The sequence below is a fragment of the Mesoplodon mirus genome (genome assembly GCF_964341445.2).
Source record: "Mesoplodon mirus genome assembly, chromosome: 3".
Lineage (NCBI taxonomy): Eukaryota > Metazoa > Chordata > Mammalia > Artiodactyla > Ziphiidae > Mesoplodon > Mesoplodon mirus.
The window spans coordinates 176,535,267-176,559,748 of NC_138978.1; the positions used below are offsets into that span (position 1 = coordinate 176,535,267).

At 42.0% G+C, this 24,482-nt stretch overlaps 1 long non-coding RNA gene across 1 annotated transcript in view; it reads left to right on the plus strand.

The window, feature by feature from the left end:
• Window positions 1-24,073, plus strand: part of LOC309800940 — a 34,713-nt gene extending 10,640 nt beyond the window's left edge. Inside the window, exons 2-4 of the long non-coding RNA XR_014293513.1 lie at window positions 16,225-16,505; window positions 17,719-17,910; window positions 23,748-24,073. This is a non-coding gene — a long non-coding RNA (uncharacterized lncRNA). The remainder of the gene's footprint in view (window positions 1-16,224; window positions 16,506-17,718; window positions 17,911-23,747) is intronic.
• Window positions 24,074-24,482: the final 409 nt, after the last annotated feature.

Below are 24,482 nucleotides of genomic sequence, written 5' to 3' on the forward strand. Positions count from 1 at the left end.
TTTTTTAATAGCCTGGCTTCCACTTTCTTATGTTCTTTAGTTGTGTGTACCACTCTACACGTGTTGGTTTAGGAAGGAAAATAGTAGCTATCCAATAGTCATGCCCACTGAGTGAGGAATTACTGTACTGAACGTGGAGGGAAAAGGTGTGATGCATGTTAAGGTAATCAAACAAGGAGGCCATTAGACTGAATTGGCTCTAATGCCTTGGTGCCTCATGCAAACAAACCAAAACCTAAGCCAGAGTTGATGCACTTGAACCAGAGAAAATGAAACTTAAGAACCCCCAACCACAAACAGCCAACTAGGCTTTCCCATATAAGGCAACTAACTGCTTAAGCTGTGGCCAATCAAATAATTTCCTTGCTTTGCTTCTTCTCTGTAAAACCCCTCCCCTAGCTCCTGTCAGTGAGAGCTCCTAATCACCTTTGGTTTGGTGCTGCCCAATTAAATTAATGTGGACTCAAATAAACTCTTAAAAAAAAAAAGTTAATGTGCCTCAGCTTATCTTTTAACATGCATATGTCTGGACAATATTTAGTTTCATTACACTTTGTTTTCCTCCACACCTAAATCATATGGTAATGTTGGATTGTGATATGCTAATCAACACTCATCATTTTCTCTGGCTTTACAAGGTTTATTTCTATGGTAAAGCAATACATATTCATTAAAGAAAAATTTTAAATTCTAAGTAGTAAAAAGGAGAAGACAGTAATGAATAGTCCCACCTCCCAGTGATGATGGATGATAACATTTTGGTGCATTTCCTTCCAATCTTTTTTAAAAATACATTATGTAAACCTTTTTTTTTTTTTTTTTGCAGTACGCAGTCCTCTCACTGTTGTGGCCTTTCCCGTTGCGGAGCACAGGCTCCGGACGCACAGGCCCAGCGGCCACGGCCCATGGGCCCAGCCGCTCTGCGGCATGTGGGATCCTCCTGGACCGGGGCACGAACCCGTGTCCCCTGCATCGGCAGGCGGACTCTCAACCACTGCGCCACCAGGGAAGTGCTATGTGAACCATTTTATAGCCCACTTTTTTTCCCCTTAACATTGCATTATATTCATGTATTACTATGTAGTTTTCATAAACATTATTTGAAATAGTGGGACAATATTCCAGTTAATAGATACACCACACTATGTTTAACCATTCACTTACTGTTGTACTTTTTAGATTATTTCCAATTTAAAAAACTTTAGGGCATAGATTTCTTTGTATTTAGAATTATTTCCTTTAGGATTAATCTGCATAAATAAAATTATTGGGGCTTTTGAAGAATATTATGAAATTGCTTTTCAAAAGATTTGCATTAAGGTTTGCTCCCCTCCAGCAAAGTGTGAGACTGTCTCTTCCCTCTACCCTGGCTATTTTTAGAAATTACCATTTTTATAAAATTGTTTGCTAATTGTTTTGAATTTTATTTATTTTTTATACAGCAGGTTCTTATTAGTTATCTATTTTATACCTATTAGTGTATATATGTCAATCCCAATCTCCCAATTCATCACACCACCACACCACCCCTTTCCCCCTTGGTGTCCATACGTTTGTTCTCTACATCTGTGTCTCTGTTTCTGCCTTGCAAACCGGTTCATCTGTACCATTTTTCTAGATTCCACATATATACATTAACATACAATATTTGTTTTTCTCTTTCTGACTGACTTCACTCTGTACGACAGTCTCTAGGTCCACCCACATCTCTACAAATGATCCAATTTCTTTCCTTTTTATGGCTGAGTAATATTCCACTGTATATATGTACCACATCTTCTTTATCCATTTGTCTCTCGATGGGCATGTAGGTTGCTTCCATGACCTGGCTATTGTAAATGATGCTGCAGTGAACATTGAGGTTCATGTGTATTTTTGAATTATGGTTTTCTCTGGGTATATGCCCAGTAGTGGGATTGCTGGGTCTTATGGTAATTCTAAGTTTAGTTTTTTAAGGAACCTCCATACTGTTCTCCATAGTGGCTATATCCCCACCAAAAGTGCAAGAGGGTTCCCTTTTCTCCACACCCTCTCCAGCATTTGTTGTTTGTAGATTTTCTGATGATGCCCATTCTAACCACTGTGAGGTGATACCTCATTGTGGTTTTGATTTCCATTTCTCTAATAATTAGTGATGTTGAGCAGCTTTTCATGTGCCTCTTGGCCATCTGTATATCTTCTTTGGAGAAATGTCTATTTAGATCTTCTGCCCTTTTTTTTTAAACATTTTTATTGGAGTATAATTGCTTTACAATGGTGTGTTAGTTTCTGCTTTATAACAAAGTGAATCAGTTATACATATACATATATCCCCATATCTCTTCCCTCTTGCATCTCCCTCCCTCCCACCCTTCTAGCTGGTCACAAAGCACCGAGCTGATCTCCCTGTGCTATGCGACTGCTTCCCACTAGGTACCTATTTTACATTTGGTAGTGTATATATGTCCATATATACACTTTGTCCCAGCTTACCCTTCCCCCTCCCCGTGTCCTCAAGTCCATTCTCTAGTAGGTCTGTATCTTTATTCCCATCTTGCCCCTAGGTTCTTCATGATCTTTTTTTTTTTTTTTAGATTCCATATATATGTGTTAGCATACGGTATTTGTTTTTTCTTTCTGACTTACTTCACTCTGTATGACAGACTCTAGGTCCATCCACCTCACTACAAATAACTCAATTTCGTTTCTTTTTATGGCTGAGTAATATTCCATTGTATATATGTGCCACATCTTCTTTATTCATTCATCTGTCATTGGACACTTAGGTTGCTTCCATGTCCTGGCTATTGTAAATAGAGCTGCAATGAACATTGTGGTACATGACTCTTTTTGAATTATGGTTTTCTCAGGGTATATGCCCAGTAGTGGGATTGCTGGGTCATCTGGTAGTTCTATTTGTAGTTTTTTAAGGAACCTCCATACTGTTCTCCATAGTGGCTGTATCAATTTACATTCCCACCAACAGTGCAAGGGGGTTTCCTTTTCTCCACACCCTCTCTGGCATTTATTGTTTGTAGATTTTTTGATGAAGGCCATTCTGACCAGTGTGAGATGATATTGCATTGTAGTTTTGATTTGCATTTCTCTAATGATTAATGATGTTGAACATTCTCTCATATGTTTGTTGGCAATCTGTATATCTTCTTTGGAGAAATGTCTATTTGGGTCTTACGCCCATTTTTGGATTGGGTTGTTTGTTTTTTTGATATTGAGCTGCATGAGCCGCTTGTAAATTTTGGAGATTAATCCTTTGTCAGTTGCTTCATTTGCAAATATTTTCTCCCATTCTGAACGTTGTCTTTTCGTCTTGTTTATGGTTTCCTTTGCTGTGCAAAAGCTTTTAAGTTTCATTAGGTCCCATTTGTTTATTTTTATTTCCATTTCTCTAGGAGGTGGGTCAAAAAGGATCTTGCTGTGATTTATGTCATAGAGTATTCTGCTTGTGTTTTCCTCTAAGAGTTTGATAGTGTCTGGCCTTACATTTAGGTCTTTAATCCATTTTGAGTTTATTTTTGTGTATGGTGTTAGGGAGTGTTCTAATATCATTCTTTTACATGTAGCTGCCCAGTTTTCCAAGCATCACTTATTGAAGAGACTGTCTTTTCTCCATTGTATATCTTTGCCTCCTTTGTCATAGATTAGTTGACCAAAAGTGTGTGGGTTTATCTCTGGGCTTTCTATCTTGTTCCACTGATCTATATTTCTGTTTTTGTGCCAGTACCATATTGTCTTGATTACTGTAGCTTTGTAGTATAGTTTGAAGTCAGGGAGTCTCATTCCTCCAGCTCCTTTTTTTTCCCTCAAGATTGCTTTGGCTCTTAGGGGGCTTTTGTGTCTCCATACAGATTTTAAGATTTTTTTTGTTCTATTTCTGTAAAAAATGCCATTGGTAATTTGTTAGGGATTGCATTGAATCTGTAGATTGCTTTGGGTAGTATAGTCATTTTCACACTGTTGATTCTTCCAACCCAAGAACATGGTATATCTCTCCATCTGTTCGTGTCATCTTTTATCTCTCCATCTCTTTGTGTCATCTTTGCTAACTTTTCAAGATTAGAAAAATACAAGAACAACTCCATGTTGTTATAAATTACATTGATTGCTAGGAAGTATGAATCTTTTTCTATATTCATTTACATTTTTTCTTTTGTGAATTGCCTATTGAGTCTTATGTGTATGTATCATTTGGTTTCTTGATGCTTTTCTTAATAATTTATATGAGCTTTTGTAATAAGGATATTGGCCCCATTCAGATATTTGCTATGAATATTTTCTGAGCTAACACAAAGGATCAGATGAAACTGGACTGATCTGAGGCAGAGATCTTGCCAGTATCAAATGTATGAATATAATAATCAAGAGGCACATGCAAAGCAGGGGGAAGTCTGAGACATCCCCAGTGGTTCCCACGTCTGTCCTTCCTGCTTGGACATGTGCTCCCTGGCTCACAATAATATATGAAGTTTCTAATGAGGTTTGCAGGGCACCTCACACAGTGGGGGGGGGGGAGTGGCACTTAGGTCATCTAAATTTAGGTCATCTCTATTTTATACCCAATAGTTGTACAACTATAATATTACCCTTTCCAGTCATAAATCCAGAGTCTAGGTCTGTTTATGATAAGCAATTCTAAACCAGAGACACATCATGCTGAAAGAATTTAGTTTATAAGCACTCTCCTCCTAGCAAATATCCAGTTGTCAGTATATTTACAAGGAGATTAGACCAGGTCGTTGGTCTTTCTTTCCCTGGGAATGTCCCCCACTAATCGGAAGAGGAATGGGTCCAAGCCAGCTGCTTAACTTCTTTCTTCCTCATTTCCCAAGGTAGCTGTTTGTATTAAAAATTTTTTTTTCTTGTGGACTCTAGAAGTTCTTAAAAATTGTAGTGTAATTAAAGGGGTTTCTGGTTTCAACAATGACAGAGTAGCTTATATTATCTAATCCTCTTACAGACAACAGTTATAAACTCTAGACAAAATATTTTAAAAATACATTATTTTAAGACTCTGGAGAGCAAAGAAAGCAGGCAGAAACTGGAGGATATTTGACTCTTGAGGAGGGAGGTGCACTATGTAAATCCTCCTTTTCTGTGATTTTCCCCTGGAGGCACTGACCAATCTGTAATAGCTTGGGGTGACTAAAAGTCAAGTAGGAAGCCACAGTCAGTCACAGACAGAGTCAAATGTATCCTAAGACACAAAGTTAGGTACCAGAGCATGGAGTTTGAGGCTGGCAGAGTAAATAGAAATTGGGGGAGGCCATCCTGGAAAGAAGGAGCCACAGAGTGGAGAGCCCCCTCCCAAATCTGCATGTAAATTCCCCCCAAAGCCATGGCTGACCCCTGAACTGCATTACTGTATCACCAGAGATGAAAGGCATTTTATAATGATAAAGGAGACAATTCATCAGGAAGATACAACCATCTTAATTATGTCTGCATCTACCAATAGAGGTTCCAAGCTCATGAAACAAAAACTGAGAACTGAAGCGAGAAGTAGAAAAACTCACAATCATGGTTGGAGAGAGCTTAACTGTCCTCTCTTAGGAATTGATAAAACGAGACAAAACACATACACGCATGCACACACGCACACAACAGTAATGATAAAGATCGGAACAACACTGTATTAGTTTCCTATGGCTGCTATAATAAATTACCACAAAGTTGATGGCTAAAAATACAAAATAACTCTCTCACAGTTCTGGAGGTCGGATGTCTGAAATCAATTTCTCTGGCCCCAAATCAAGGTGCCAGTGGGCAGCACTGCCTTTGGAGGCTCTGTTTCCTTGCCTTTTCCAGCTTCCAGAGCTGCATCCTTGGTTTGTAGTCCCTTCCTCCCCCTGAAAAGCCAGAAATGTAGCATTTTCCTTCACATTTCCTTCTTCTCTATAGTCAAATGTCCCTGTGCCTGCTTCTTACAAGGACCACTTGTGATTACATTTAGGGCCCACCTTGGATAACCCATGATAATCTTCTCATCTCAAGATCCTTAACTTAGTCACACATGTAAAGCCCCTTTTGCCCTTGTATAGAAAACCCCCACCACTCCTGTGAGTCTCTCTGCTCTCACATGACCGCCACACTCAGAACACTTCTGACACCAGACGTGTGGGGTTATTCCCCACACCAAGCAATTCTCCACAACACCAGATGGGTGTCTACAGTTTAACTCAGTTCTCACACTATCTACCTGGAGATGGCATCGATCCCACAGGTGAAGGGCTCAGTCCTACAAGACTTCAGATGCCACTCACAAGTAGTTGGTCCCCAGGTTACCCACAACTTCTGTCCAATGTGACAACAGATCAGTGATTCCCATGACCTTCTCCCCCTTGGATTCAATTACTTGCTAGAATAGCTCTCAGAACTCAGGGCAACACTTATGTTTCCCATTTAGTAAAGGATATGATAAAGATACAGAGGAACAATCAAATGAAGAGATACATAAGGCAAAGTCTGGGAGAGTCCCAAGCATGGGAGTTTCTATCCCCATGGAGGTGAAGAGCTTCACCCTCCTGGCACATGGATGTGTTCACCAACCTAGAAGCTCTCTGAACCCCACACTATTAGGATTTTCATGGTGGCCTCATCATGTAGGTATGATCAGTTTTTAAATCAATTTTCAGTCCCACCTGTCATTCTCCAGAGAGGGGAGAGGAACTGGAAACGGAGTTAGTGACCAGTCATGCCTGCATGATGAAGCGTCCATAAAAATCCCAGTAGTTTGGGGTTTAGAGAGCTTCCAGGTTGGTGAACACATGGAGGTGCTAGGAGAGTGGTGGGCCCCGAGAGGGCGTGGGAGCTCCATGCCCCTTCCCATATACCTTGCCCCATGCATCTCTTCCATCTTTATGTTCATGTGTATCTTTTATCATATTTTTAATAATAAACTGGTAAGCAGTAAGTAAGCAGTTTTCCTGAGTTCTGTGGGTCACTGTGGCAAATTCATCAAAACCAAGGGGAGCGTTGTGGGAACCTCCAGTTTACAGCTGGTTGGTCAGAAGCACAGGTAACAATGTGGACTTTTGATTGGCATCTGAGATGGAAGGCGGGGGCAGTCTTATGGGATCCGATGCTGTCTCCAGGTAGACAGTGTCAGGATTGAGTTGAATTGTAGGACACTCATCTGGTGTCATACAATTGCTTGGCGTGGGAAAAACTCTAACACATCTGGTGCCAGAAGTATTGTGAGTGTGATAGTAGTGTGAGAGTAAAGGAGAGACAAAAAAGAGGAGGACTGAGGTTTTCTTTAAAGCCATATAAGGTAATATTCACACGTTCCAGGGATTAGAACCTGAATATCTTCGGGGACCATTTTTTAGTCAACCACAGTCCAACCCTCAGCCCTCAAAGAGTCACGTCTATCCCACACACAAAACATAGTCACCTCATCCTAGCATCCTCCTAAGTCTCAACCTATGACAGTATCATCTCAAGCTACAAATCTTGTCTAAATATCATCAGCTCAAAATCTCATCACGTGTATCATCTAAAACAGGTATGGGTGAGACTCTGGGTATGATCCATCCTGGAGCAAAATTCCTCTCCATCTGTGGACTTGTAAAATTAGAAAACAAGTTACCTGCTCCCAAAATACAATTGTGGGACAGGCACAGGGTAACAGCTGTAGACATTCCCATTTCAAAAGGGAGAGAATGGAAGGAAGAAAGAGTCACCAGCCCCAAGCAATTTTGAAATCCAACTGGCCAAACTCCATTAGGTCTCACGACCCAGGAGTTATCCTCTGTGGCTTGAGGCTTCCGCCCCTACCCTGCCCCCTGCTTCCCCATCTTCTTTGTTCTTGAAGGGTAGCACGTGTTTGCAGCAGAGTAGTTTTATCAGCCTGTTTCCGGCCTCTAGAATTTTGGTGACAACCTTCTTTCATTTCACCCTCTCTCTTTCAGTTCAAGCTGGCAGTGTTTCTGCTGATACAACATTCTCAAAACCCTTGTGTATGTCAAGGACATTAATCACACCATGAAACAAGACGTTCTTCCACAGAGCTTCCCTGGAGTCTCCCATCTCTATTCTTGGCTTCTGCTCAAATGGCTGGGGGGATCCACGGTGACGTGTCTCATCTCTTCAGCACTAGCAAATGCCTCTCCAGCCACACCCTTGGCCTTCTCTCTACAGTCTGCTTTTTGGACAGTGACTCTCCTAATTAGCATGTTTTGCAATCTGGATAGGTCGAGAGGGTCCCAACTCATCAATTCTTGGTGCTTAACAGTTCTTCCCTCACTTTATCTGTTACCTCTCAAATTTTACTATAAGCAGCAAGAAGAAACCAGGCTGCATCCTCTGCACTTTGCTTGGAAGTCTCCTCAGCTACACATCCAAGTGCCTTGCTCACAAGTTCTGCTTTCCTCACAACAGGAGGACATAATTCAGCTAAGCTTTCTGCCATGATATAATAAGGATCCTCTTTCCTTCTGATCACATGTTCCTCATTTCCTCTGAACCTTCACCAGCAGCACCTTGAACATCCATACTTTTTGCCAGCAGTCTGTTTATGACAATCTAGGTATTCTCTAGGATTATGTGGGCTTTTCTACTGTGCCCCTCACTTCCATCTGAACCGTCACTGACAGAGTCTTTAACAACCGTATTTCTCCTAACAGTCTACTCGCAGCAATCTAGGCTCTTTCTATCATGCTTCTCAGAATTCTTCCAGAGTCTGTCCTTTCCCCAGATCCAAAGCTACTCTGTGTTTTCAGGTATTTGTTACAGCAGCACCCCGCTTCCAGGCAGTAAAATCTGTATTAGTTTCGTATGGCCCCTGTAACAAATTACCACAAGCCGGTTGGCTCAAAACAACGTACATTCACTCTCTTCTACCTCTGAAGGTCAGAAGTCTGCAATTAGTTTCACGGGGCCAAAACCAAAGTGTCAGAAGGCAGTGCACACTCCAGAGGCTCTAGGGGAGAATCCATTTCCTTGCCTTTTGCAGCTTTTAGTGGGGTTTCTCCTGCAGATTCCAGCTTGCATTCTGTGGCTCATGGCTCATTTATCCATCTTCAATGCCAGCAGCATAGCATCTTCAAATTTCTCTCTGCTTCATCATTGCATCCCCTTCTCTTCTGTCTCTGTAATCACATCTCCCTCTGCTTCCCTTATAAGTACACTCATGATCACATTTAGGGCCCATCTGGATAATCCAGGATAATCTTCCCATCTCAGGATTCTTAACTTAATCATATCTGCAAAGGTTCTGTTGCCATATGTGGTTAATTTTATGTGTCAACTTAGCTAGGCCACGGTACCCAGATATTTGGTCGAGCATTATTCTAGATGTTTCTGTGAGGGCATTTTTTAGATGAGATTATCATTTGAATCAGTAGACTTTGAATGAAGCAAATTACCCCCCATAATGTGAATGGGCCTCATCCAATCAGTTGAAGCCTTAATAGAAAAAGACCGACTTCCCTGGAAGAAAAGGGAATTCTGCCAGCAAATGGCCTTTGGACTCAAACTGCAACTCTCTTCTGGGTCTCCAGCCTGCCAACTACCCTGCAGATTTTGGATTTGCCAGCCTCCATGATTGCATGAGCCCAATTCTTTAAAATCTCTCTCTCTCTCTTTAAATTTATACACACACATCCTATTAGTTCTGTTTCTCTTGAGAACCTGACTAATACATCATATAAGGTAACATTCAACTTCTAAGAATTATGACCTAGATACCTTTGGGGCCATTGTTCAGTCTATCACAAATGCCATCAATTCTTTTCAAGTGCATATGGAATATTCATCAAAATAGACCATATGCTGAACCATAAAATAAGTCTTAGTACATTTCAGTCTTACATAATATGTTCTCTTTTGACAACAGAAATAAATGAGAAATCAATAATAATATAACTAGAAAAGTCCCACATATCTGGATATTAAGCAGTACCCATAGGACAAGGGAGAAATCACAAGGAGAGTTAGGAAATATTTCATACTGAATAAAAATACAACCTATCAAAAACTGAGGGTTGCAGCTAGGCAGTGCTCAGAGTAAAATTTATAGCATTAAATGCTTACAGTGTTAGAAAAGAAGAAAGATTTAAAGTTAATGACCTAAGTTTTGCTTCCAGAACTAGAAGAGTGATTTAAACCCAAAGTGAGTAGCAGAAAAAATCATGATAAAAACACAAATCAACAAAATAAAAAACAAATGATAGGGTAAATTAAAAATGCCAAAAGTTGGTTTTCTAAAAAGATTAATAAAATTGGTAAACCCCAGTAAGACTGATTAAGAAGAAAAATAAAGAAAACATAAATTACCAGTATCAGCAATAAAAGAGGGGTATCATCACAGATTCTACAGATGTTAAAAAGATAATAGATGAATATTATAAATAACTCAATGACACTAACACTGAAAACTTAGATGAAATGACAAAATTTCTTGAAAAATCCAAATTATCAGAACTGACACAAAAATAAATACAAAAATTTAATGGTCCCTTTTTACAAATATTGTCTGTTACAGATGTTGAATTCCTAACTTAAAATCTTCCCACAAACAAAACTCCAGGACCAGATAGTTTCATTGGTAAATTCAATAAAACATTTAAGGAAAAAATAATAATGCCAATCTTACACAAATCCTTTCAGAACACAAAGGAGGAAGGAAGAGTTTCCAATTTGTTTGGTGACACCAGCAATAAATAATCTTGAAGCCAAAATATGACAAAGATGCTACAAGAAAAGAAAATTGCAGATCAATATCCCTCATGAATATGGATACATAAATCTTTAACAAAATATTAGCAAATTGAATCCAGCAATGTGTAAAAAGAGCAATACATCAAGTCCAAATGGGATTTATCCCATGAGTGCAAGATTGGTTTCATATTGGAAATCAATCAAAGTAATTCATTGTATCAACAGAATAAAGAAAAACCATATGATCTCAGTAGATGTAGAATAAGCATTTGAAAGAATGCAACACTCATTCATAATAAAAACCTCAGAAAACTAGGAGTGCAAGAGAATTTCTTCATTCTGACAAAGGCCACCTATGAAAAACCTATAGCTAACATACTTGATGATGGAATATTGAATGTTTTTCCCTAAGACTGGGAAAAAGGCAAGAATGGTCTCAATTTTATTCAACATTGTACAAGAGCCATAATGATTGCAATCAGTCAAAGAAAAATAAAAGGTGTAAAGATTGGGAAGGAAGAAGAAAAACTATTTACATCTGACATAACCATATGTGGCATCTGTGAAACAACCACTAGAACTAATAAGTGAGTTTAGTAAGGTCACAAATTACTAGATCAATATACAAAAGTTAAGTGTATGTCTATATACTCACAGCAAGCAGTTTAAAATGGAAATTAAAACTCTTTTTAATAGTATCCACAAACAAAAAAGTTAAGAAAAAAATTATCAAAATACATGCAGAACTCTACCATGAAAACCACATGACAATCATGAGGAAATTTAAGAAAATCTAAAGTAATAGAGAACTATATCATGTTTGTGGATTAGAAGATGTCAGTTCTCTCCAAGTCTATCTATAAATTCAATGTGCCAGTTAAAGTCTCAATTAAATTCAAATCTTTTTGGTGGAAAATGACAAGTTGATTAAAATTTTCTAAAGGAAATGTAAAGAACCTATAATAGTTTAAACAATCTTGAAGGAGCAATTGAAGGCTCCACAGAATCTGATTTCAAGACTACTGTGGTAATCAAGTCAGAATGGTATTGGCATAAAGGCAAATAGATCAATGGAACAGAATATAGAGTCCACACATAGATAATCAACTGATTTTTGACAAAATTGCCAAGGTAATTCAATAAGGAAAGGAACGTATTTTCAAGAAATGGTGCTGGAACTATTGGATAAATGTATATGAAAAAATGAACCTTATCCCCATCATAGACCTAAACGTAAATGCTAACACTATAAAACTTCTAGAAAAAAATTAGGTCATTATTTTCATGACCTTGGGATTGGGGATGTTTTCTCAGAGCAGACACAAAAAAAGCACTAAATATAAAATTTAAAACTGATAAATTGGACTTTTTTTGAAGTTGAAATTTTCTGCTTACTAAAAGACACCATCAATAAAACAAAAGGACAGGGCTTCCCTGTTGGCACAGTGGTTAAGAATCCGCCTGCCAATGCAGGGGACACGGGTTCGAGCCCTGCTCTGGGAAGGTCCCACATGCTGTGGAGCACTAAGCCTGTGCACCACAACTACTGAAGCCCGCACGCCTAGAGCCCCTGCTCCGCAACAAGAGAAGCCACCACAGCAAGAAGCCCGCACACCGCAATGAAGAGTAGCCCCCGCTCGCCGCAACTAGAGAAAGTCTGCACGCAGCAATGAAGACCCAACGCAGCCAAAAATAAATAAAATAAATTTATAAAAAAAAAAAGGACAAGTCAGATTGTTGGAAAATTTTTGCAATACATATATTTGACAAAAGACATATCCAGAATATATAAAGAACTCCTATAAATAAATAACAAAACAACAGACTACCCAATTAAAAATGGGCAAAAGACTTGAACAGATACCTGACAAAAGAAGATTAAAAAAATGGTTAAAAAAGGCATGAAAAGATGCTCAACATCATTAGTTGCCAAGGAAATGCAAATTCAAACCCCAGTGAGATACGATTTCTCCCCCTGACAATGCCAAATGCGGTGAGAACAGCAAGCAGCTGTAACTCTCATACAGGTGGGAGTGTTAAACGATCCAGTCATCATGGAAAACTGTTCCACATCCGTCCATACTATGACCCAGCTGTCCTATTCCATTCCTAAGTATTTATCCACGAGAAATAAAACATAATGTCCAGAAAAAGTCTCTAATGAGAATATTTATAGCAGTTCTATTCACGTGTCAAAAATTGACAACAGTTCTAATATCTATCAACAGAATGGATAAACAAATTATTGTATATTTATACAATAGAATATTCAGAAATAAAAAGTAATGTACTGGGCTTCCCTGGTGGCACAGTGGTTAAGAATCCGCCTGCCAGTGCAGGGGACATGGGTTCGAGCACCGGTCTGGGAAGATCCCACATACCATGGATCAAGTAAGCCCGAGTGCCACAACTGCTGAGCCTGTGCTGTAGAGCCCGCGAACCACAACTACTGAAGCCCACGTACCACAGCTGCTGAAGCCTGCGCACCTAGAGCCCATGCTCCGCAGCAAGAGAAGCCACCACAGTGAGAAGCCCGTGCACCGCAACGAAGAGTAGCCCCCGCTCGCCACAACTAGAGAAAGCCCACGCACAGCAACAAAGACCTAATGAAGCCAAAAGAAAAAAAAAAGACCATTAAAAAAAAAAAAGTACTGATACATGCAACAGCATGAATAAATCACAAAAATATTATAGTAAAAGAAGACAGGCACGTTAAGAGTACATATGGTATGATTCCATTTGTAAAAAGTTTAAGAATGGGCAAATTTATCTATGGGCTAGAAATCAGAACAGTGGTTTCCTCTGGGGGGTGAAAATTAACTGGAAGGAGGTATCAGGAACTTTCTGGGTGATAAAATTGTGAATTTTGTCAGAGTAGTGGTTATATGGATGTGTATGCATATCCAAACTCATTGAATCTGCATTTCACTGTATGTAAATTTTTATATATTGTATGTATAATATAAAATATATAAAATATATTTTATATTTATTATGGGCATCCCAATATCTCAAAAATAAGTGCTACTTAAGGGGAAGCTCAAAAGTAAAATAAAATACATTTAACTGGGTTTGTTTTTCCCCTCCTCTTTCCTTGTCTATTGTAAATATGCAATATCTTAAATTAAAAGAAATAATAAAGATTGAAAAAATTTTGTTGTCTTTTTAAATATTCTATCCAATCAAAGCTTAAAGAGTCTTTGCTGAGATAGAAATTTGAAAAACATATTTATTTTTCTTTTGTATTTTTTTCTGAATTTCTCTTTAATCCATCCAGAATTTAGTGGAGAGAATGCCTGATTCCAGTGGTAGAGAGGAAAGGGCTTTCTTTTCACCTCCACGTTCTTTCCCCTTCCCTCCTTGCTTCTAGGTGCCTGCTTCTTCTGGCCAAAGAAAGCGGCAGTAGAAAAGCCTGAGGTGGCTATTCAGGGTGAGAGCTGAGTGTCGCCCTCTCCACAAAGGGCACGTGTCCTTTTCCTGCACATGACTGTCTTTGTCTAAATGGCCTCATTTTCTGATTAATACAGCTCAAAATTGGCCCGTTTCCTTGAAATTAAAACAAAAGTACAGTCCCAGAAACGTTCAAAAGAAGATAAAGCGGAAATAGTTACCTGAAAAAATAGGAAAATGCTCTAAATGGAATTTTATACCCATCCTGTGAAACACATGGAGTGTTGTACATCTGATAAATATGGATCTTTGGGGAAAGGATGATTCCATGATTGGCTCTGGTCTTTGGGCATTAGCCCTGGGGAGCTGGGGGTAGTTGGAAGTACACGTGGTAAGAGGTGCCTGAGTCTGACCTACAGGGTCATATTTCAGTGCCAGGCTTAGTGGTATCTACACTCTGTTCTTAAACTAAAGAACAGCTGGTCTTGGCACAAGTTGAAGAGAACTTTGGCCTCAGAGCCTTTTTCAAAACTAGGTCTACATGGCAACCACTGTCAGCAATGGCAACATCTGCAGATACAAGACGCAGCCAGGCAATTATTGTTGATCTTCCAGAGATCTTCATAGCGTTTATTTGAGGGTGTTTAAAACCGTGAGACCAGAATTATCTGGGATTTGTGAACGCTGCAAAACGTGATGATAGGATAAAGCTGTGTGAAATTTTGTCTCCAGCTCACACCCCTAAGTGAATGTTACCCTCCCGAATCACTGCAGGAAGCACCGCATGTGTGCCTGGCTTAGAACATGCTTTAGATTTCTTCTGTTCAAATTGATGTAAGAATCAGCATATGATCCACAAGGGAGAAATCAGCTTGGTTTTCTTAATTCACATCAGTTGGTTGTGAATAACTTGTGTCTGTTGCCAAAAATTCAGTCCACCCCCAGAAAGGACGAAGATTGGCCGACAGTGAAGGTATTAAAGGAAATGTCCGGTCCACTTTTTTGAAATGTTTGCCATCAGAGTTCTCCACGGACATCAGGTGGTTGGTTGCCTTCCCCACAGAGATGACTCTGAAGGGATTGCTCTCATTGGACACATCGGTCCTATTGGCTTGTCACCACCCTTCTTCTGCATGCCATATTCCTTTAGGGTTGGACCTGAACAGCACTTACAGATTTCCCTTCTGCTCAAAGGGAAAAACAAATGTCAACCCTGCCGCTAATATTTCTGCCTTATTTTCTAACTTTTTCTTCCTCTCCTGCTCCCACTTGATGGTTTGGAGGATGAGAGGTCATAAAAGATTTCTGAGGGGTGGAAGGAACAAACAGCTTTTCTCATATCTCCCTCCTCCGCAATTTTCCAACCTAAAAAATGACCACTTTCCTCACCAGATGACATCAGCACAGTCACGGTGATTCACCTGGATCCCGGGTGAGGGCTGAGTTCCCTCTGTTTCACGCCTCCCTCCTTCTCTACTTTCCTCCAGGCCCCCAGTGATGTTCGCTGCAGAGCAAAGGCCCTAAAATGTTTATTCCCTCTGCTTCCTTTCCTCTGCCTACCACATGTTCTTCTTGTCTTTGCCTGATAAGCGTCTATCCTGTATATTTTTATTTACTGAAATTAAACATTTTTTCTTGTTCATATAAGATAGACTTTAAAATATATTTTAGAAACACTGTAACATCTACTTATGACATTTTAAAATGTATAGTGTTCTAAGGGTCCTAAATTACAATCCCTTTCTAGCCCATCTCTCCTTCGGCTTTTTGTTTTTTACTTTATTTTTAGTTGTGGTAAAATACACATAACATAAAACTTACCATCTTAACCATTTTTCTTTTTTTTTTTTTTTTTTTGCGGTACGTGGGCCTCTCACTGTTGTGGCCTCTCCCGTTGCGGAGCACAGGCTCCGGACACGCAGGCTCAGCGGCCATGGCTCATGGGCCCAGCCGCTCCGCGGCATGTGGGATCTTCCCGGACCGTGGCACAAACCCGTGTCCCCTGCAGCGGCAGGCGGATTCTCAACCACTGCACCACCAGGGAAGCCCACCATCTTAACCATTTTTAAGTATACAGTTCGGTAGTGCTAAAGTACACTCGCATTGTCATGCAACCATTGCCACCATCCATCTCTAGAACTTAAAAAAAAAATTACTAAACTTTATTTTTTGGAGCAGTTTTAGGTTCACAGCAAAACTGAGCGGGAAGTGCAGAGTTCCCGTATACCCCTGTCTACATAGCCTGCCCTACTATCAACATCCTGCACCAGAGTAGTACATTTGTTACAATCCCTGTACCTACACTGATGCATCGTTATCACCTGAAGTTCTCCAGAATGTTTTCATCTTGTGGAACTGAAACTCCATACCCATTAAACAGCGACTGCCCATCCTCCACTTGCCCCAGCTCCTGGCAGCCACCGTCCTACTTCCTGTCGCTATGAATTTGACTACTCTAGGTGCCTCTTTTTTTTGAATTTTATTTTATTTTATTTTTTTAATACAGCAGGTTCTTATTAGTTACCAGTTTTATACATATCGGTATATACATGTCAATCCCAATCTCCCAATTCATCACACCACCACACCCCCACCCCCCTTTCCCCCCTTGGTGTCCATACGTTTGTTCTCTACATCTGTGTCTCTATTTCTGCCCTGCAAACTGGTTCGTCTGTACCTTTATTCTAGATTCCACATATATACGTTAATATACGATATTTGTTTTTCCCTTTCTGACTTACTTCACTATGTATGACAGACTCTAGGTCTATCCACCTCACTACAAATAACTCAATTTCATTTCTTTTTATGGCTGAGTAATATTCCATTGTATATATGTACCACATCTTCTTTATCCATTCGTCTGTCGATGGGCATTTAGGTTGCTTCCATGACCTGGCTATTGTAAATAGTGCTGCAGTGAACATTGGGGTGCATGTGTCTTTTTGCATTATGGTTTTCTCTGGTCTAGGTGCCTCATATTTAAGTGGGATCATACAATTTTTGTCCTATTTCACTTAGCATACATCATACCTTCAAGGTTCATCCATGTTGCATGTGTCAGAATTCATTCCTTTTTAAGACAATGATATTCCATCATATAGATGGACCACATTGTGTTTATCCACTCATTCATCGAAGGACACTTGAGTTGCTTCCACTTCTCGGCTATCATGAACAATGCTGCTATGAACATGGGTGGACAAATATCTCTTCGAGACCCTCATTTCAATTCATTTGGGTATATACTCAGAAGTGGAATTGCTGGATCATATGATAATGGTAGTTCTATGTTTAATTTTTTGAGGAACTGCCATGTTGTTTTCCACAATGTCTGCACCATTTTACATTCCCATTAACAGTGCACAAGAGTTCCATCCTCGGCAATACTTTTTATTTTCTCTCTTTCTTTTGGTCTTTCTGTCTTTCTTTCATAGTAGCTGTCCTAATGGGTGTGAGGTGTTGTGTGCTTTTACTTTTTAAGCTTTTATTAAAAGCCTGGTGTCTTTCAGTCACAATCTGATTTCCTTCAAATCCAAAATAGGCACTTTAGGATCTTCTGTGTATCTACTTTTATATCAGATGTTCATCTGTACATTTTCTTTCTCAAAATGTGTACAACAGGAGTGCATTGTCTTTCTGATTTAAGCGTAACTGAATTGATATCTTCAGATGGGAAGACAACTTAGCCAGCAGAGACACCTGCCCCCATGGAGAGTACCTGGAATGATTCAGCCAGGTTTCCTGGTTTGGACGGGTCCCCTTCCTCCTACACCATTCCCGGACACCTGTCTCAAAGCTCTGACTGATCTCCCTCCAAGAGAATAGCCTTCCCAGACAGATCTCTCTGTGCAGCAGTCTGAGGTACTTGGATACATTTACAGATTATATGTTGTGTGTGTGAATTTAGTGGTAGTAGTCTCAATCTCACTGAGAAATAATGAAAAGAGTCTAAAATCCGGTCATAATGGAAGGCACTCATTATTAAAACTGTGTGCCTTATAGCAAAGCATTCTTTTTTTATATATATAGATTTACTTTATTATTTATTTATTTATTGGCTGCGTTGGGTCTTTCGTTGCTGTGCACAGGCTTTCTCTAGTTGTGGCAAGTGGGGGCTACTCTTTTTTTTTTTTTTTTTTTTCCCGTACGCGGGCCTCTCACTGTTGTGGCCTCCCCCGTTGCGGAGCACAGTCTCCGGATGCGCAGGCCCAGTGGCCACGGCTCACGGGCCCAGCCGCTCTGCGGCATATGGGATCCTCCCAGACCGGGGCACGAACCCGTATCCCCTGCATCGGCAGGCGGACTCTCAACCACTGCGCCACCAGGGAGGCCCATGGGGGGCTACTCTTTGTTGCAGAGGTAGGGCTTCTCATTGCAGTGGCTTCTCTTTTTCTGGAGCACGAGCTCTAGGTGTGCAGGTTTCAGTAGTTGTGGCATGCAGACTCAGTAGTTGTGGCGCATGGGCTTAGTTGCTCCGAGGCATGCGGGGTCTTCCCCGACCAGGGCTCGAACCCGGATCCCCTACATTGGCAGGAAGATTCTTAACCACTGCGCCACCAGGGAAGCCCCTAGCAAAGCATTCTAAAATCACGTGGAAGCTAGCAAACGCAGGGAGTACAATTTTTCCTCTTTCTACCCTGAGTCAGGGATCTTAGGGAGGTGGTGTTTCCAGGGCCGTGTCACCCCTTTGGTTACTGCTTGGTAGGGTGGCTCAGCATCCAGTCCTGTTGGTCTGGCTGGGAAGCAGCTTCTCTCCACTAGAGGGCATCAGGCTCCTTTGTTCAGATCATTCTTTGGAAATCCAGAGAGGCCTCTTGCTCTTTTATGTTGGACTGGGCCTCCGGCCTCTATTTTTAGGCCCTCTATGTTGACCTTGAGTGTTCAGGCCCGGAGACCCCCCCTCCCCGAGTCAGGAAACGGCATATTCTCTTGGAGACCTTGGCCGAGACCCCCTCTGGGAGTCAAGTTCCTGCCGGAAAGCAGGCTATGAGGGTGGGGTAAGAGAGGTCACCTTTCACAGAGCATTCAAGGCCCCTGGGGGTTGGGGTCTGGGTGGGGGGAAAGCATGCCATTGTCTTGTCACATTTTAAGTTCTCAAAACTAAAGTAAAATTTTAAAATAAAAGAAAAATTGCAGAGTCCAAAAAACAAAACTGCCTTTATCTACTTTGCCTTCCTCTATGGTACTTCCTAAAAAGTTGAGAATTGTGTGGGAGGCACAGGAAGCCGTCCTCTCTGCTTCCTCACTTGATTGTGTGACCTCTTGGTAGCATTTAGACCATGGAAGCTTTAAGAGTCACCAGATAAAAGAGCAGACACCCAGGCCCCGCCCTCGGAGGTTCCAGCTCAGTAGGCCCAGGGTGTGGCCCAAGAATCTGCCTTTTTGGCAAACACCTTATTTGATTCTCAGGCAGAGGATCCTCAAACCACACTTTGAGAAACTTTCCACTGTACTACATCCTCTGGTGCCATTCACTTAATCTGAGAGTTCTAAGGTAAGTTTTCTATTCCATGTGGGAACCATCCATGCAGGAATTCCATACATTTTAATATTTCAGTTACAGGCCACTTCTCTTGTATAACCCTGAGGCCTCTGGGCAGCCCCCATCTTAAGGTGTGAAGTGTAGTGTCTCCCAGCTTCCCTCCACCCCGCTGATGCTCCCTGACTCCCCCGGGCCAGGCAGCCTTCTAAATTGCTTTCATTTTTTTCATAGCTCTTGGGAGAAACCTTTCCTCCTGGGATGGAAGCCCCCAAGTGAGGGTTTGGCTGCGCCTTTCCCTCCCTAATAGAGGGGCTTGTCTCAACACCAACTCCAAACACACACACACACGCACACACACACACACACACTGTGCAGCTCTAACAACTGCGACTGTTCTCTAAGTACAGCCCAGCAGCCAGACTGTAGCTCAGTTTTAGGCTTTTCATGGTGCCTTCTGCTGATGGTGCTTGGTAAAAGTTCATGTCAGCAAGTTTGAGGATCAGTCATTACCCTGCCTGCATCTGGGACTGCCGGGATTAGGACTGCTGAACCAAAATCCACTTTGGAGAACCTGAAGCCCAAGCAGCAAGTAATTGGGAGGGGGGCTCCTGGCACCTCGTAGTCTGACACGAATGGTGTCTTTAAGACATAGCAGCACATACTGCCGCATCTTCGACACACGAGAATAAACACACACACACACACACACACACACACACACACACATACACACACAGTACCTGATTTCCCATTCCCTGCTACTACGGGTTCCCCGCTTTCAGCACTTTCTTGCCTGATTCTCATACTAATTCCTACACCTCTGGGTGGCAGCCCTTGGCTCTCTGCTCTGGGTCTGGTATTGAGATCTAAGACTAAATCTGTCATCTGTTTGTAATTACCTGGTACTGAGCTCCCACATGACTCCAACATCAGAGGCAACCTCTTGGAAGAATGCACCGGGGCCTGTCTTCTGAGAGGCTACCCCACCTGCTCCCAGTGGATCATCCACTCGTAGGCCCAAATGGCAGCCAACAAGGACAGCTGCCTGGCAGCCCAGAGAGGTCCAGGGTTGCAGGGAACGGGGTTCACAAGTTAGCCTGGCCCTAAAGAAGGTGGGTCACCATGGCTCAGTGGCACTGGGACCCAAGTAGGCTCACAAGAGCCCGATGCGTGAAGCCATCACTTACCATGAGAAATAAGATCGGCTAGTTCTATCAGCCCAACCAATGCAACAGGCAGGGGCAGGGAATGGGGCGGGGGGGCTTTCTTTTGTGGGTGTGGCTCAGAACAAGTGTGGTGGGGAGTTCGACTCCAGTGTAAGTGGCAGGGGTCTCTGCTTGCATTCAGTCAGAGTGGATATTCAGCAGAATACCCTCCATGACCCCACAAATTATTAATGGCTGGAGCTTATTCTGACTGAGCAGCACCTCTGCCATATAAGTCAAATATTTTAAACATTACCCTTAATAATAGGTGCGTGTAACACCTGCCGGAAGAGTCAGAGTTTCTGGGAGCCTGAGAGGTTGTCTCTCCCCCAGAATGACTATAAGCCCCTCATTAGACTTCACAAGGTTCTACTCCTTGGTTAATTTAGCATCTAGCACATAGTAGGTGCTCAGTGGCACATAATAGGTGGTTGTGATGTTGAGCTCAAACAACTGATAGTGCCCAGCTGGGCTCTGCCACGTTTGCCCCTGGGCTTCCCTTTTCTGGGCCTCCATGGTTGACCACTCCCCTAGTTGTGACATTCTTTCTTCGCATACACCAGGCTATCCTGAGAGGTACCGTGTCTTTCAGGTGACCTTGCTGACTCAACAACCAATATCTGACTGAGCACCTACTACATGCCAGGCTTGGGGGATATGCCAGTGAGCAAAATAGTCATGGTTCCTGCTCTCCTGGAGTCAAGTCTGAAAAATGAGTCAAGCATTAAACACATAAGATGAATAGTGTGGACAGAGAAGGACCAGGGTTATGGGAGCACATGGCAGAGGACTGAGGCAGCCTCTTAGAGGAAGTGATGTTACAGTGAGACTTGAAGAGTTCACTGAGTAAAGGGAAAAGGGGCAGGAGAGGTAAGAAGAAGGGTAATTCAGGCAGAGCAAACAGCATTTACAAAGACTCAGGTATGGGCAATAGTGAGTGGTGTCAGAGCAGCAGGAGAGGAGCTGAAGAGGTGGGCTGTCGGCACGCCGAGGACTCGGGAGGTGGTGGCCGGATGAATGCACCTTGCAAACCTCCAGCTCCATGGAGTGTAATTGGCCGGGAGCTCCAGCTGCCACACTCTAAAATCCATTCACACCAAAGTGTGGCTTCCCTGGCTGCTCTCAGGCAGTGCCTGGGCACCGCGGGGTACAGCGCAGGACAGGTTCATTCCCGGGAGGCACAGCACTCCTGTGATGCCAGCTTTGGCTCAAGGACTCAGAGGCTTTGCTGAACCTTCCTTAGACTGCACGGTAGTCTGGGACACTTCTACCATCCCTTCTCGCCTCTCTCCTTCACTGGGGGTCAGACTCGCCTCACAGTCTGACGGCTCTCCCAGTCTCCACCAGCTGCCTCTCACATTCCTCTCACCAACATTTCCCCAAAGAAAATCCTTACATGTTTAATATTAACTTTGTGTCTGCTTCTGGGAAGATCTGGACGAACACATGAGGCTTTATCCTCCTGATAATGGCCAGTGGTGGAGGGTTTTAAATGAGTGACACGATCAGAGTATATATGGAAAAAAACAATGTGGCTGCAGGGTGAAGAATTTGGTAGGAGGGGATCGGGAGTAGGGCCAGGAAGGCGATTAGGAGGCTGTTACAGTGGCCCAGATGAGATAGCTTAGACTAGGGGGCAGCAGTGGGGATTCAAAAATGTGATTGATGGTGGAAAACAGTTAGGAAGAAGGAGAAGTGGCACTGGGTGATGGATTGAATGTGAAGTGTGAGGGAGGAGTTGAGGATGACTCTAGGATCCTGGCCCATTCTACAAGCGGGTGGAAGCTAGTCGTCGGGTGCTGTCCAGCTCTGCTTAGGGAAAATGCAGCATCTGGCCAACAGAAAGGTGAGCTCTATTATGGGTCAGGACAGCTCACTGGCCTTCCCACTACCTGGGTGAAAGACCTCTTGGGAACATCCAGCACGGTTTGTTTGAGTTCATGCTCACTTAACAGCCTTTGGATGGTTAATTAGACACACGGGCATTCAGATGCCAGGCAGATCCCTCTGGAAAGGAATAGTGCCAATTAAAAATGAGTAAGTGAATTGGCATTCTAGTTTACCCAACAGTGACCTGGATGCCTGATGTTCCTGAGCCAACCTTTCCAAGCTGATGAGCTCCGTGATACTGGTGAGGATGGAGACAGGACCCTGGACCAGAGAAACTCCGCTCTGCTCTCAGAGGCCCTGGTGTAGATAGCCAGCTGGCCTAGTAGGATGTGGAGGGATGAATATGGCTGCTAAAGATGTCCATATCCTAATCCCCCGAACATGTGACTGTGTTACCTGATGTAGTAAAAAGGACTTTGCAGATGTGATTACATTAGGACTGTGTGTTGGGGAGATCATCCTGGATTATGATCTGAGTGGGACCAATGTAATCACAAGGGTCCTTAAAAGAGGGACAAGGAGAAGCAGAGAGCAGTAGATGTGACAACAAAAACAAGAGATTGGAGTGATGCAGGGAAGGGGCCAATTTCCAGGTGTGGGCAATCTCTAGAAGCTGGAAAAGAAAAAGAGACAGTGTCTCTTCTAGAGCCTTCAGAAGAATTACCAGACTGCTGACACCTTGATTTTATCCCAGTGATATTGATTTCATAATTCTGACCTCCAGAAATACAAGATGTAAATTCATGTTGTTTTAAGCCACTAAGTTAGTGGTCAGTTGTTACAGCAGGAATAGGAAACCAACACACAAAACAAGTGTACCACCTGACCTTTCCAACAGGCAACAAATAGCAGATTTATACTATGTTGTACACCTAAAACTAATATAATATTGTAAATTAACTATATTTCAATTTTTTAAAATAACAGATTTAAAATAAATGAAATAATATATAATAATATAGTAATAATTATATATATAATAATATAATTTTATATATATATAATGCCTATTTTCAGGTCATAGTGACTAAAATAAAGGGCCATGTAGAGTGGATATGTGTCATATTTGTGACTGCTTAATATCTTCTGAATAAATAACTTTCCTATTGTCTGACTTTTAGGCCAGAACTACATTTCCCAGGATCCCTTGCAGCTAGAACACAAGCATGTGACCCAGACTCCACCAATCAGATGCACCATTGTGAGAAGGCACCTGGAGGAATTCTTTCCTAGGGGCCTCAGGGGAGCAGTCATTGAGATCTCAGGGCAGCAGGAGCAGAGGTGGTGGTGTCCTATCTCAGTAACTAAAGTGCCAATGGCACCTTCACTCCAGCAGTGGTGGGAAAGTGATTTGGGTATTGTTCCAGGCTGTAGAGCCTCCAGGTATGATCTTCTGGCCTTCCTAGAAATTCTGTAAGCCACACAATTATCCTTCAATAAATCAGTTTGCTAGTTAATCTTACGGTGTGGAGTTTTTTGTTTGCAGTTAAGGAGTCTGAATGATACATCACTTCATGGCATTGTGGTAAGTAGCCGGTCAATTTTAGCAGCTGGAAGGTGAAGCATTTGCATTTTGCTCTTCCAGCCAGGCAGAATTGTTCGTAGGATCAGGAGATGGAGGCCAAAGTGCACATTAGTTCCCAATTACAGCTGCAGAGCATCAGGGCCACTGCAGAACAGCTGGTCCTCTTTAAGCTTTGAGCGGCCATGGAGAGAGACCAGGGTTCACATGAGTGAGAAAAGCTCCAAATGGGTTTTCCTGAGCTGCAAAGGGGCCCATCTGGAGGAGGCGAGGGATTACTAAAATAGTTTCCTCAGACACAGGTGAGGGAGCTGCTAAAAGCATTTTTCAGAGT